General features: G+C 48.3%; 1 long non-coding RNA gene across 1 annotated transcript; it reads left to right on the top strand.

Moving 5' to 3' along the window:
• Window positions 1-9,156: 9,156 nt before the first annotated feature.
• LOC132510128 (uncharacterized) lies at window positions 9,157-13,302 on the top strand. Its single transcript, XR_009537246.1, has 3 exons — window positions 9,157-9,201; window positions 10,245-10,403; window positions 12,308-13,302. It is a non-coding gene; the product is annotated as an uncharacterized LOC132510128 (long non-coding RNA).
• The last annotated feature ends 2,758 nt before the right edge of the window (window positions 13,303-16,060 follow it).

Raw genomic sequence — 16,060 nt, 5'->3', positions numbered from 1 at the left:
TAAGGCAAATAAGATAAGAAATCTACTCCAACTTCAAGAATGTTTTACGCACTGTGTTTGGCATTTACCTGTATTTGAAAAGAACTGCATAAATGTGTGAAGGTAGAGTCCTGGCATGCATATGATTTCGGGACAACTTACAAAAATTATGGGAAAACATTACAGTTAATTTAAATATGCTTTTTCTGAAATGTTGATTGTTGCAAAAATTGTATAGCGACTTACAGAGAGGCAAGGGCATCCTTGGTCTTGGGTGGCTCGGGGACCTGGGTCATGACCCTTGCTCTTATAGGGACAGGACTCAAGGGTTAGTGCCTTGCTGGTTCTCCCTAACTTCCTGTAGTTGCACTGCTGTGGCTTTTTTTTTTTTTTTTTTTTTTTGCAGTACGCGGGCCTCTCACTGTTGTGGCCTCTCCTGTTGCGGAGCACAGGCTCCGGACGCGCAGGCTCAGCGGCCATGGCTCACAGGCCCAGCCGCTCCGCGGCATGTGGGATCTTCCCGGACTGGGGCACGAACCCGTGTCCCCTGCATCGGCAGACGGACTCTCAACCACCGCACCACCAGGGAAGCCCTGTGGCTTTTTTTTTTTTTTGGCCATGCCATGCGGCATGTGGGCTCTTAGTTCCCCGACGAGGAATCGAACCCTTGCCCCCTGCGGTGGAAGCGTGGAGTCTTAACCGCTGGACCATCAGGGAAGTCCTGCTGTGGACTTCTGTCCGTTCCAGATGTCGGGGCAATGTAGAAGATGGGTAGAGAAGGTCGAGGCAGGGAAGGAGGGTGGTGGGGTCAGGGGCAGCAGATTAGGCTGACTTGACAGTAGGCTGGCTCCTCCCAACTTCTCTTCTGAGGTCAGTACCCACCACTTCCCCCTTTAGCTAAAAACACAAGCCACAGCTTGGTGAATGGCATGTAATGTCAGACAGCCTTGCCCCGCAGAGGTACAGGTCTTGGGGTGGGGGCAGTGATTCACTGGGTCTGGCTCTGAGTCGGCACAGCCAATAGGATGGAGGGGGCAGCAGAGCAGCTGCCGGAGAAGGACTGGGGCTGCCCAAGGGTCCACGCAGGCAGTTGCCAGTCTGGATAGGCAGGCTGGGCAGCGACCGTGGCTCCTCTAGTCAGAGCTCTGTGTCACAGAGCCCATGTCATTGATGTGTTCCTGTGGGGAGGAAGCTGAAAGGAGGGGTCTTCCGGGAAAGAAAGCAAGGAATATGGGAGTACCAGAGAGGGAAGGCTAAGCATCAGAGGGCTGAGGCCCAGCACCCCAAGGTCACCATCCTGGGCAGCTGCCCATCTGCCCTGAGATTTCTTGATGAGAGATGGGTGGTTGTTTGTGTTAAACAGAGGTTTTCAGGGAAAATGGTTTGTGCTTTTGAAGGAGGTCAAGGGCAATGAACAAGAGAGTGTGTGCGTGGCCCCAGACCCTGCTGTCCTCAGCCCTGGCTGCACCGTGGCCTGTGCCTCGTGGGTCTTTGTGGCTGGCCACACAGTCCTGGAGTTGTGAGGCTGTGCGGACTTCCAGCTCCGTGGGCTGTGTTCACCAGCAGGCTACGTGTAGGTGTCCTTGCCCTTGGTGAGAAACTTGTTCCTGTCATCCAGGAGTTGGTGAGAGTTTTAGATGGACCCTGAGGGGAGGGAGGGGCATGGCAGCCGGGTGCGCCCCCTCCCCACAGGGCTGCAGGCGGCATGGTCCAGCTGAAGACCTGCGGACAACTCTTGCCTGTGGGTGGTGTGTTCCTTAAACTCCCGGTCTTTGGGGCCTGGCTGGGAACACGACTTGAGCTACCCGCCGGGAGCACTGGGCCTGACATGTGGATTCAGGGGCTCCTGATGGCCACCCTCAGGGATTCCTCTCCCCACGCCTCCGACCTCTCCTGTGGGGCAGGAATTCAGGCCACTAAGAATGGGAGGAGGGAGGGCATTGCAGACGGATGCCCTGAGCATCTGGGGGAGAACTAGTGAATGAAGCGACGTTAGGTTGGAGTGTGTGTCTCTGCACGTGTTAGCGTGTGTGTGTGTGTGTGTGTGTGTGTGTGTGTGTGTGTGTGTTCTGTCTGCAGTAGGGCTTCTGGCTAGGAGAGTGCGTGGGTCTCGTTTTGTATGATGGGCATAAAGCTTGGTGTGTGTGGTATGTGAAAATTTAATTGTGTGTGTGTGAGTTGAATGCTCTGTTGGGAGTGTGTGTGTGTGTTTGGGGGGGCACATGAGACTTGCACTGTGTGTGACCGTGTGATTGCAACAGCCCATCTGTCTCAGAATATGTGTTTGTGTGTGTCTAGAAGTGCATGCGAGACCGTATGTGTACAATGGGGTGCATGTGATTATATGAATATGATTGTGGCCAACAGTCCCCGGCTGAAAACTCACACAGCTCCGTAAATGGAGGGCATTCAGTCCCACGACCACATTCATGCAGAAGCCGGTCTGGCCGGGCAGGCAGGGAGCCTGGCCGAGGGTGCCCAGAAATAGCCATCAGCACTGTTGGCTCAGCTGGAAGACCATCCAGTTCCCAAAATGACCTGGGCTCAGAGGCAGGGAAGTCAATGCCAGACCTCACCCTGGACTCCAGCGCCAGCCCCCGCTCTCAGCCCCGAGGAGATCGGGACTCTGCAGTCATCACAAGGAAGTGGGTGACTCAAGGCCATGGACCTGGGGGCAACACCTGAGGGGCCCAACACCAGTCAGTTTGCCCCATGATTTCCTCTGACTCCTGCAGCCCTTCTTCTCTGCTACAGTTGAGTGGAACTACGTGCTGCTCTGATGTGTTTCATTGTGTCAGGTCCTGTTGTGTTATATGTGTTGTGAAAATTCCGTATCCAGGTCCCTCTGGGGCCTCACCTATGAGAAGCCCCCAGCCCCTTCTCGGCCCTCAGGAAAGGCCTGTTTCCCCTATGCCTCTGTTCCCTGGCTCACCCTGCTTGGTCCTCGCACTGACCCCTTGGCCCCTCACCTACCATCGATCACCCCCATTCTGAAACTAGCCCACAGTTGGCCCCTGTGGCCAGACTGGGCTGTGGAGAAGAGCCCCGGCCCCAAACAATGCATTCTTCACACAGCTTACTTCCTTTGCCTTTCTGTGGCCCGGCGGGTGGGGAGGTGGGGAGTCTATGGACATCCAGGGACTGACCTAAGGATTCTGGGGCAGGAGTCGGATAGGGACTGTCAGGTAGAGACCTCAGTCTGAGATTGGAGCCTGCTGACCGGGGAGCGAGCACAATAGCACAGGGGCCCCCCGGAGGGGGCGGGATGGGTGGGCACCCTGGTGAGACCCCGAGGAGGCTGCCACTGGGAGCAGTTCGTTTGGAAGTTTGGGCCTCAGCAGACTTGACAATCTGACTGCACCTGCAGCATTTGCAAGAAGCAGCGGAATAGGCACTTTGCTGTTCCAGCTTCTTGCTTTAAGCTCCTGAAGGGAGCTGAGAGGATAATGGCATACACATACACGTTCAGCACGCACAAAGCACGCCTTCCGTAAGAGATGCGGTGTCCAGAGCTTTTGCGCGCCCGGCTCTAACCCTGCCTGGATGAGGGCACGAGGCTGAGCGTGGGCACAGGAATTCAGTGGCAGCGACTGAGAGAAGGCCCTGAAGGAGCGTGAGACCACCAGGAACCTGTTACAGAGTGAGCTTCTGCTTCTCCCTTCCAGAAAAGGAGCGCTGACCGGGGCCAGCACCTCTGTTGTCCCTGCTGCACCCCACTGGTGCTCATAAAGGTGGCTGACCCAGGCTGCTGGTCCACTGGCCAGGTGCCATCTTGACCTCTGCCATTTGCTCCAGCTGCCAGTTTCCGTAAGCAGCTCTTTGACCCGCCTCAGTCTAGATTTTGTAGTAGCCCAGTTGACTTCCTTCCTTCCCTTCCCAACTTTTGTGTGATCTTAAAAAAATATATATATATATATATATGTTTTGCGGTACGCGGGCCTCTCACCGTTGTGGCCTCTCCCGTTGCGGGGCACAGGCTCCAGACGTGCAGGCTCAGCGGCCATGGCTCACGGGCCCAGCTGCTCCGCGGCATGCGGGATCCTCCCGGACGGGGACACGAACCCGTGTTCCCTGCATCGGCAGGTGGACTCTCAACCACTGCACCACCAGGGAAGCCCAAAGCTTTAGTTCTTGACTCTGGTAGAGAGAGTTCTTCCGTTTTGGCCTTGTTCCAGAGTGTCTGCTGTTTTGGGCCCTCTGCATTTTCATGTAAATTTAGAACCAGCTTGTTGAGTTTGACCTAACCACGCATTAAATCTGTAGATCGATTTGGAGATAATTAAAAAAAATTTAAGGTATTTAGTATTCCTTTCTATGAAGATGGTACATGTCTCCATTTGTTTGTCTTCATTATTTTCTCAGTAAAGTTTTATATATCTATTTCTCTCTATATCTATCTCTCTATATCTGTATCTCTTATTCATTTATCAGTTCATATATCCTAGGCATCTGTTATCTTTAATGCTGTTGTGAATGTTATCTCCTTTTAAAATGTAATTTTCTAGATGTTTGTGCTGCCATATAGAACATTTTAATTATTCTATATTGACTTACATGCAGCACTTAAAAGACTCTCTAATATTTGATCTGTAGGTGCTTTTGGACTTATATAACTGTATCTAATACCTGTTCATTTCTTCCTTTTCCATCTACATAGATTATTCTTCTGTTGCTTTACTGCATTTGTAGGCTCTCTAGTACAATGTTGAATAGCAGTGGTGAAAGTAGGCATCCTTATCCTCTATCTAGACCCAAGGGAAGGTTTTTGCTTTGTTTTATTTTGTTTTTGACAGCTTTTTATCTTATATTATTATTGTTTGTTTTGGCATAATTTCAGGCTTACAAGAAAGTTACAAAAATATTATGAAGTATTTCTGGCTACCCTTTATCCAGATTCAAAAGGATAGCGTTTGGTATTTCACCATTAAATAGGAAGTTTACTGTGGGAATTTTTTTTGGTAGACACTTGTTATTAGATTAAGGATATATTCTTTTGTTTCTACTTTCTAAGGGTTTTTAATTTTTAATTATTTTATTTATTTATATTTTTGGCGGTACCATGCAGCATGTAGGATCTCAGTTCCCCGACCAGGGATCGAACCCGCGCCCCCTGCATTGGAAGCATGGAGTCTAACCACTGGACCGTCAGGGAAGTCTCTCTAAGAGTTTTTTTAATTCAAGAAAAGATGATGAATTTTATAACACATTTTCTGCATTTATTGAAATAAACATATACTTTCCCCCTTAGTTCTGTTGATGTGATAAGTTACATCAAATGTTTTTCTAATATTAAACTTACCTTGCATTTCTTGTATAAATCCTTGTTAATCAACATATAGTATCCTTTTTTTAGTCTTAATGTTTTTTAAAAAATATTTATTTATTTATTTGGTTGCACCAAGTCTTAGTTGCGGCAGGCAGTCTTCTTAGTTGTGGCATGTGAACTCTTAGTTGCGGCATGCATGTGGGATCTAGTTCCCTGACCAGGGATCGAACCCCAGCCCCCTGCATTGGGAGCGTGAAGTCTTATCCACTGTGCCACCAGGGAAGTCCCAACATATAGTATCTTTTTGATATGTAATTTCACATACTTGTTAATATTTGGCTTAGATTTTTTTGTCTATGACCTTGAGTAGTTGGATTTTGATGTCATGACATTAGCCTCATTACATTAATTGGGGTATTTAGTGATGTTTTCCATTTGTTCCAAGAGATCTAGTTTCCCCCTTTCCCCAACCTGCTCTGTACCCCAGGATATGGCCTTTTTCGGATTGTGTCACTGGGTTACTTTGTCTTTTGGTTTTTGGTAGAGGCTTAGAGTTTAAAGTATAACTAAGTTCTAAGGCCATGGGGGTGGTTGCAACAGCACCTCAATCTACACAGGAATATTTTCCCCAACCTGCTTCTTCTCTTGAGTGTCTCTGTGCTATTCCCCCATCACCTCTCCAGAGCTCTGACTTCAGGAAAAGCCAAGCCCCTTCTAGGCCCACCGTCCTGGGCCATTCGCACAACCAGTCCCGCACCCCTGCTGCCTCTGTGAGCTTATCCCTGCCTTTCTTTCCTCCCTCAGTGACCTCCTTTCTGCTTCTTGACCAGACCGAGTATGCTTCTGTAGCAGGGCTTTTGCATGTGCTGCACTCCCTACCCGAAATGCTCTTCCTCCAAGTGGCTGCCTGCTTCGTTGCCTCATTTCTCAGGTCTGTTCAAATATCACACGTCAGAGAAATTTCTCCATACTGGTTTTTTTTCTTTTAATACGTTTATTTATTTATTTTTGGTTGCATTGGGTCTTTGTTGCAGTGCGCGGGCTTTCTGTAGTTGAGGTGAGCAGGGGCTACTCTTCGTTGCGGTGTGCAGTCTTCTCATTGCGGTGGCTTCTCTTGTTGCGGAGCACGGGCTCTAGGCACGCAGGCTCAGTAGTTGTGGCACACAGGCTTGGTAGTTGTGGTGCACAGGCTTAGTTGCTCCTTGGCATGTAAGATCTTCCCAGACCAGGGCTCAAACCCACGTCCCCTGCATCGGCAGGTGGATTCTTAACCACTACACCACCAGGGAAGTCCTCCCCATACTCTTGACCCCTTACATCAAAGGCGCTGGCTCCCTCCTGCCCCCCATGGCACTCTCTTCTTTCCCCCTGCTTCATCTTCCTCCATAGCACTTCTTGCCATTGGTTGATTGTCTTTCACTCCCTCTTCGATGTATAAAGAGCTGCAGGAGAGTGAGAGCTTTGCGTTTGCTGCTGCATCCCCAGGACTAGGACAGGGCCCAACCCTCAGTGGGTGTTTCACAGTGTTTGTTAGAATAATGGAAGGAATATTCCATTTCTCTGGAGTTGATAAACAAGAATATTTTTACTTCTATTTGCTGTAGATGTGCTTGTGAATATTGCCTGGGATTAATTAAGTAAGGTGAAGGTTTATAATATTTTGATAAGTCAGAATTAAGTAACTTTTTGTTGGAGGCCCCTGGCTGGCCTTTTCTCTGAGTCACCTTTGGCAGAATAAGGTTTGCTGAAGCCCAGAGTTGAAGTTGGGACACAAGTTGTGTGACCACAATCAGAACCTTATGCCAGATAGGATTCACATCTGGTAATTGCTCTTGGCAAGGAGACACCAAGTATTGAGCTCCAGCTGTCAGCTGGTCTCCGTGGAGCCCTCCCTTGCCATGGCTACTGATGCCTGGGGGCCATACCTCTGAAGGTCACCCCATGAGGGGCTCAGGTGGCTGCAGATGTGCCTCAGAGTTCCTGGGCAGGAACGTGAACACCATATGGGCCAGGCTGCACGTGCTTGCCCTATGTGTATGTGGGACGGGACTTCAGTGTGGTGGGACACCTGGGCACGGGTCACACGCCTCCTGTCCTTCAGAAGACACTGCCTTCCATCCCCTCCCCAGCTCTGTGAGATGAGGAAGCCAGTAGCTTGGAGTGCTGAAGTAACACAGGTCGCTGCTATGGGTCCAGCCCAGTGCCCTTCCGAGGATGCCACAAGACCATCTGAGACGTCCCCGGATGGTGGGGACATTCGGTGAGGTCAGAGCAAAGTGCTGAACAGGGTCAAGAGAGGAGTTGCAGCAGATGTTGCCCTTTCCTAATGCAAGTTTTTCTTAAATAAAATTTTAATTTGGGATAATTTTAGATTTATAGAAGAGTTGCATAGATTTGTTAAAACTGAGAAACAACATTGGAACATTACTGGTAACTAAACCCTACACTTTATTTGGATGTCACCAGGTTGTCCACTAATGTCCTCTTTGGGTTCCAGGATCCAATATACAACCTATGCACACTGCATTCATTGTCTTGCCTCCCCAGTCTTCTCCGCTCTGTGGAGTGACTCATTCCTTCCTTGTCTGTCATGGCCTTGGCAGTCTTGAGGAGGACTGGCCAGGTATTGTAGAATGATCCCCAAGCTGCGTTTGTCTGCTGTTTTTCTCATAATGTAGATGGGGGTGCAGACTTTGGGTTTTGAGGAGAACACCACAGAGGTGAAGTACCTTCCTGTCACCTTACAGCAGGGTATATATGGCAGCAGTATGTCTTACCACTGGGTATACCAGCCTTGATTACTTGATTAATGTTGTGTTTGCCATGTTTCTGCACTGTTTTCCCCTTCCCCTACTGTTTCCTTTGGAAATGAGTTACTGAGTCTAGCCCACTCTCAGGGAGGTCAGGGCTGTAAGTTCCCCCTCCTGGAGGGGATAATCTACATATATGATTCGGAATGTTTCTGTAGGGAATGTTTGTCTCTTCTCCCCCATTTATTTATTTAATCATTTATTTATAACAGTATGGACTCACACATATTACTTTATACTTTGGGTTATCATCTAATATTCTGTTACTTATTTTGTTGGCCAAACTGTTTGCAATTTGGACATTGGAAGCTTTCTCAGGCTTCCTTCTGCTAGAGTTTTCAAGGACCATCTCATCTTGTTTGCACCAACAAACTGCTTTCCTAGAGTGGAAGGTTGAACTTGACTCTTGAGAGAGTTTTCAGCGCATGGAGCGGCGCCTCTGGTGGACCCAGCACTCTGGGCCTTAGGACTCCCATCCACAGTGGCCTGTAAGGCTGTGGGCCTCAGAGACTCTGATGCAGGAGTCAAACCCCACAAACCCACAGCTGTTTACTGATGCTTCTGGATAGGCTATGCAGTCCAAGCACCTCTTGGGACCAGATGCACTGACGGAGGAGGGCAAGACAGCCAGGAGAGGGGGCAAGCCTGGAGCCACTGGGAGTCAAGAACGTGCCCAGGAACTTGCTCCCTTAAGGGTCTGAGCAAAGCTGGCGGCACGATAAAAAATTACAGAACTACCGGCCCCTGGGAAAACCCCCATGGCTGCAAGTCCTGTGAATTCCCTGGTAGGGAGTGATTCAGAGCCCAAGGCTGGTGTCCACCAGTCCTCGGGGCCCAGTCCAGAGACTGCAGCAGTTAAGATATTTAGGGGGCTTCGGTAAGGTCCAGCTCCTCATTCTTTTTTTTTTTTTTATGGTACGTGGGCCTCTCACTGTGGTGGCCTCTCCCGTTGCGGAGCACAGGCTCCGGACGCGCAGGCTCAGCAGCCATGGCTCACGGGCCCAGCCGCTCCGCGGCACGTGGGATCCTCCCGGACCGGGGCACGAACCCGTATCCCCTGCATCGGCAGGCGGACTCTCAACCACTGCGCCACCAGGGAAGCCCCAGCTCCTCATTCTTATCTCCAGGACTTAACCTTGGGGAAAGGTAAGGATTCTGGATGACCTTTTGTCTCCCTGTAGTGGTGTAGACCTGCCCTTGACTCTCCTGTGCTTTCCTCTCCACAGTTCGGGAGAGTACTGCCTTTGGAGCCCGGATAGGCTGGGGGGAAGGATGACCAGGAAAACAGATGATGGCTGGGGCTGGGTCAACAGAGCATTTTGCTCAGAATGGAGCCCCTTAGAAATGTCAGCTCCAGCTGTTCTTTGGCAAAGATAGCACCACGTCTCCTCCAGGAGCTCTGCTCTCAGAGTAGGAAGGGATTCCCACACTAAACACCCGCAAGGGCTGAGGAAGCCACCTGCACCAGGTGCCTGCCCACAGGCCTGTGGAGCTCCCGGGAGGGGTGTGGGCTGGGCTAGGCTCAGGGAGCTAGTGGTTTATAAAGCAGCAGAAACCCTGCCCTGAGCAGAGCATCCCAGCGCTGACACGATGAAGGGAACACTGCTTGTGCTGGCCTTGCTGGTGACCAGAGAGCTGACCTTTGAGACGGGTGAGGGTAGGAAGGAGGGTACAGATGGTCTTCCTGACCCTTGCCCCATGCCGTCTCACTGCATCCTTCCGTAGTCATCTCCAGGCAGCTTCTAGGGACAGATTTAGAGAGCAGCTGGCAGATCAGTGCCCAGGAGTCCTGCAGAAACCCCCTGAGGCTTTCAGGCTTTGAATGCAGGGGGAGGTCATTAGCTGTGCACACTGTGAGGGATAGTTAGTTGGGGGTAGCGGTGCTTATTGGAAGGGAAGAAGCAGGTAGGCTGGTGTGCCTGGGAGCAGTGGTCAAGGGCAGAGGGGTCTCCAGTCCTAGCCCCTCTAACTGCTCCCTTCTGCTGGGAGTGCCTCATAGAGAATGTTTTCTGTCTGGGATATAACAGTCCTGGGAGAGGGTGGATCTCAGTGGGAGGTGAGTCTGGAAGCATTGGATATGTGAGTTACTACCAAGTGGTGGGGAAACGCGAACCTCCTACCCCGGTGATTCCTTTGATGAAGTGTTTTCTGTCTGTGCTTACAGCGGAAGCTTGCCCTATATTTTACAGAGTGGTTAGCACTGTGGTCCTCGGAAAGCAGGACACTGTTGGACCTAGCCCTTGAAACAGTTGGCACTACTGAACGGGAAAAAGCAGACATAGAAAAAACTCCAGGATTGCTGCAATGAGTTGGGATTTCTGGACAAGCTCAAGCCTCTGAAACTCATGGTAATTTACTCTCCCCATCCGCCACCCTGACGACACACATGCAGCATATTGCAATATACCACATGGTAATAGACTGTGCAGTCATGGGATATGTGAGAGACAAGAGCTATAAACAATGAAACACGTAAACCTTTGCTCCACCCTACGGCACGTATGTTATGCAACCACAGTCCACCTGCACAGCCAGCCTCTTCTGCTACCGAATATGTCTACAGCATGCCAGTTAGCTCCCACACAACAGCGGACTCATATCAATGCAACACACCAAGTGCGTTGACTCGTGATTTTTTCTTGGTGGGGGGAGTTAGCACTGGAGGAGTAGAATTTTAATCTTTGTCAGGAAAGGCAGAATTCAGCTCACATGCACTAGGAGTCCTGTCAGAGCTATTTTAGGAATATTGAAAATGAGCCCCTGCCTTTAGACTCTTTTCCCAGGAAGGGACTCCCTTGGCTTTGTAAGGTTTCTGGCTTGTGGCCACTTCCTTCCTCTTGTGCCCACGTTGACGGCTATTCCTCTGGCTCAGAGCCCCACTTCCACCGACATTGTCTCAGTGCCTACAGGCCAGAAGTCCACTCAGGTGTTTTGGGGCCTGAGAGGCAGCTTCTAGCTACATGCAGCTGCTCAGCTGTGCTAGTAATGTTATCTCCTGAGGAAATATCTTTCTTTCGTTGTTGTTCTTGTCATACCTCATGCTACCAGATAGGTAGTCTGTCTTTTACCCTATTTTCCTCAAAGCGTTGATACTGCATAGCGAGACGTTTTCCCATAAAGCAAAGTTTCTTGCACTAATATAAGCACACAGGGCACATGGGGCTGTTTACAACACCTGCATGCACATTCCATACACCCGATACACCTGACAGAAGGGGCTCAGGTGCAGGAGACGTGACACAAACCCAGCCTCCGCTACCTTGCTCCTCCCTCAGGACCAGCCCCTGCCACGCCCTGCAGAACCCTTGTCATCTCCTCCCCTCCCTGGCACGGCGGCTCGTTGCTCTGTCTCCATCCTGACACCTGTGCACAGGTGATTAGGGAGCCGTCCTCCTCCTGGCCGGCCTGATGGCAGCCCCCTCTCCACTGGTGGGTCTGTGGGCCAGAGGTTCTTGCTGGGGATGCAGCTGAATCACTGAGGGTGAGGTGTGAGGTGATCCTGGGGAGACAGGGTCGCCCTGCTGTGGGCTCAGGTCCTGTCCCTCCTCATCCTACTCTCTCCCAGGGTTCCATCCTCCTCAGTGATGAATGTGTTAACTATACAGTGTCCACGGTGATGGATAATATTCTAGGAGACATTTGCAAACTGCTCCCCTTGAGGAGATAATCTTTGTGAGTGATGCCTGGTCTACGCTTGGTCTTCCTGCCCTGTTCTCCTTATCAGCTGAAGCTAGAATCCAAACACCTGTCCCCACCTGACTCTAATAAAATGGCTGCCGCGTTGCTCAGCGTGCCCCGTTGTCTGTGTGCTGTGCGGGGAGGATGTGAGGCCCCGCAGGAGATCTTGGGAGATGGCGAGAAGTGACACATGTCGTCATTGAGAGCATGGGGACTGGAGTCAGAACCAGGGTAAGCCTAGGCTCTGTCCTTGGCAAGCTGTGGCACGATGGGCAAGTTTGCTGTAACTTTCTCAGGCCATTCTCTCATCTGCAAAATGGGGATTGTGTGTGAAGATTAAGCAAAATAACACATATCTAAACCCCGACTTCACCAGCCTGGAAAGATAAAAGTGTTGTCCGGGGCCACTGATAGCATAGTATATCTCCCACTCTGGCCTTTATCACAGTTGCAGAGCCTCTAGTCCTTTAAATGTCCCTCCAGTTATTGGAGGGTGACTCCGGAGATGACCTGAGTAAGCTCATCGCAAGTCCCCTCTTTTTCCTACTGGCATTCACCATTTTCTACTTCTTAGGTGGATGTCTTCTGAGGAGCCTGACCTTTCTTCAAGGACACTTAGTACCACTGCTGTCCTTGGGTTCTGCCACTGGGACCAGGACCCCCATGAAGTCTTGGGCCAGGAGGGAGGGAGTGGATGGAAGAAGCTAACCCAGAGGCAGTGTTGTTGTCATGGAAAGAGCTCAGGCTCTGGAGTCTTAATTGCAGGATGTGCCACGTGGGGCACGTGTCCCGAACCCTCCGAGCCTACGTCTAAAAGCACGAAATGGGTAATTGCGTTACTAGGAGACTTGTGAAGCTACAAGGAAGGGACTAGGCTTTACCTCTGTCTCCTAGGGTCTAGGGCAATGTCAGCTACAGGGAGCATGGCCTGCAAAAAGAGTGGCATAACTGGTAAAACCTCTCTACTGTCTGGCCAGGTGGGCAAAATAAGGTCATATACCAGGAGCTGAACTTGGGACCTGGGGCTAAGAGGCCGGGGCCTTGAGCCTGGCTCTTCTTTGACCTGATGGCTGAACTCAAGTATTTCAATTCAGCCGTTTGTTCATTCTACACCTTGATTTTTACATCTGCCAAGTGCTGGATGCTCTGCTAGGCTTCGTATCAAGTGTTCAGGTCATCCTAAAAAGATGTAAAATTTTGTTGAAAAGTGCAAAATAAAATTTGAACAGATAAAGAGCTAAATCATATCCTTGTATGAGATGAATTGACATTGTAGAAATGTCATCTGTTCCCAAACCCATCTAAATTCATCTTTGTTGGAATGAAGATTGACTTAATATTTGCCGCCCAAAATAAAGGCTTGAAGTCAACCAAGGAAATTTTGAAAAACAGGAACTGTGAAGAGGATTGTTCTCACCGAGTATTGCAACTCAAGTATGTCTCCAACTAATAAACAGTCTAGCTTTAGTGGAGGAATATTTAGGTGGTCATTGTGACAGAAGAGAAAACACATGGATAGAGTCAAAGATAGTGTAAGATATAATAATAACAATTTATTGAATCATGAAGAAAGAATGGATTTTTTAAAAATGGCATTGAGGGCTTCCCTGGTGGCGCAGTGCTTGACAGTCCGCCTGCCGATGCAGGGGACACGGGTTCGTGCCCCAGTCCGGGAAGATCCCACATGCCGCAGAGCGGCTGGGCCCGTGAGCCATGGCCGCTGAGCCTGCACGTCTGGAGCCTGTGCTCCACAACGGGAGAGGCCACAACAGTGACAGGCCCGCGTACCGCAAAAAAAAAAAAAAAAAGGCATTGAGAAAAATGGCCAAAGGTTAAAACAATAGAGATGGATCTACCAAGCCTTTTCCTGTGGGTTTATGTGGATTAACGTTTTAATTAACATTGCTCCAATGGTTAATTATTCATCAGTCGCAACTGGTTTCTCTGTCTCTCTGTTTCTCTCTCTTTCAGCATGACGTTCATGATATCATAAATACTTTGTCTCCTAGGGCAGAATATACAATGGAGAAAAGACAAACTCTTCAGCAAGTGGTGCTGGGAATGCTGCACAGCCACATGTAAATCAGTGAATTCAGAACACATGCTCACATCATACCCAAAAAGAAACTTAAAATGGCTTAAAAACTTAAACATAAGACATGACACCATAAAACTCCTAGAAGAGAACATAGGCAAAACATCCTCTGACATAAATCGTACCAATGTTTCCTTAGGTCAGTCTCACTAGGCAATAGAAATCAAAGCAAAAATAAACAAATGGGACCTAATCAAACTTATAAGCTTTTCCACAGCAAAGGAAACCATAAACAAAATGTAAAGACAACCCACAGCATGGACATATATACACGACCAAATGTAAAAGAGACAGCTAGTGGGAAGCAGCCGCATAGCACAGGGAGATCAGCTCGGTGCTTTGTGACCACCTAGAGGGGTGGGATAGGGAAGGTGGGAGGGAGACACAAGAGGGAGGAGATATGGGGATGTATGTGTATGTATAGCTGATTCACTTTGTTATAAAGCAGAAACTAATATACCATTGTAAAGCAATTATACTCCAATAAAGATGTTAAAAAAATAAAGACAATCCATAGGCTGGGAGAAAATACTTGCAAACAATGCGACCAACAATGGCTTAATTTCCAAAATATACAAACAGCTCTTACAACGCAATAACAAAAAACCAAACAACCCAATCAAAAAATGGACAGAAGACTTAAATAGACATCTCTCCAAAGAAGACATACAGATGGCCAATAGGCACATGAAAAGATGCTCAACATTGCTAATTCTTAAAGAAATGCAAGTCAAAACCACAATGAGGTACCACCTTACACTGGTCAAAATGGCTATCATTAAAAAGTCTACAAATGACAAGTGCTGGAAAGGGTGTGGAGAAAAGGGAACCCTCCTACACTGTTGGTGGAAATGTAAATTGGTGCAGCCACTATGGAAAACATTATGGAGGTTCCTCAAGAAACAAAAAATAGAATTACCATATGATCCAGCAATTCCACTCCTGGGCATATATCTGGACAAAACTATAATTCGAAAGTGTTCATAGCAGCACCATTTACAATAGCCAAGACATGGAAGCAACCTAAGTGTCCATCGACAGATGAATGGATAAAGTAGAAGTAGTATATATATATATATATATATATATATATATATATATACACACACACACACACACACACAACGGAATACCACTCAGCCATTAAAAATAATGAAATAATGCCATTTGCAGCAACATGGATTGAACTAGAGATTTTCATACTAAGTGAAGTAAGTCAGAAAGACAAAGACCATATGATAACATTTATTTTATTTTATTTATTAATTTTTTAAATTAATTAATTAATTTTTGGCTGCATTGGGTCTCTGTTGCTGCCCGTGGACTTTCTCTAGTTGCGGTGAGTGGGGGCTACTCTTCGTTGTGGTGCACAGGCTTCTTATTGCAGTGGCTTCTCCTGTTGTGGAGCATGGTCTCTAAGTGCGTGGGCTTCAGTAGTTGTGGCACATGGGCTCAGTAGTTGTGGCTCATGGGCTCTCTAGAGTGCAGGCTCAGTAGTTGTGGCGCATGGGCTTAGTTGCTCCACGGCATGTGGGATCTTCCTGGACCAGGGATTGAATCCGTGTCCCCTGCATTGGCAGGCGGATTCTTAACCACTGTGCCACCAGTGAAGTCCTATTTATATATGGAATCTAAAATATGACACAAATGAACTTATTCACAAAACAGAAATAGACTCACAAACATAGAGAATAGACCTGTGGTTCCAACGGGCAGGGGTGAGGGAGGAATCGATTCAGAGTTTGGGATTAGCAGATGCAAACTATTATGTATAGACTGGATAAAAAACAAGGTCCTACTGTATAGCACAGGGAACTATATTCAATATCCTGTAATAGCCATAATGGAAAAGAATATGAAAAAGAATATATCTATATATATACACACATATATATATACATATATATATATATATAAACTGAATCACTTTGCTGTACACCAGAAACTAACACAACATTGTAAATCAACTATACTTCAATAAAAATAAATTATAAACAAACCAAAAAACAAAACCTTTGTCTCCTAATCAGATGCTTGGAGATGGTCTTAGGACATTAGTGCAATTTTCCCAGGTTGCCGCCTCCTGAATAAAGCAATTTTTCCTTTTCCAGCAACCCTTGTCTCTCCAGTATCCACCTTTCCAACAGTGAGCAGCTGAATTTGGGTAGGATACCAGCCTCCTCCAGTTACGCTCCTGGGTTGAACACAGTCACTGACTACATAGACAGGGAT

Source organism: Lagenorhynchus albirostris, chromosome 19 (genome assembly GCF_949774975.1).
Source record: "Lagenorhynchus albirostris chromosome 19, mLagAlb1.1, whole genome shotgun sequence".
NCBI lineage: Eukaryota > Metazoa > Chordata > Mammalia > Artiodactyla > Delphinidae > Lagenorhynchus > Lagenorhynchus albirostris.
The sequence above is the reverse complement of the archived record's forward strand: the minus strand, read 5'-3'. Positions and strand labels throughout refer to the sequence as shown.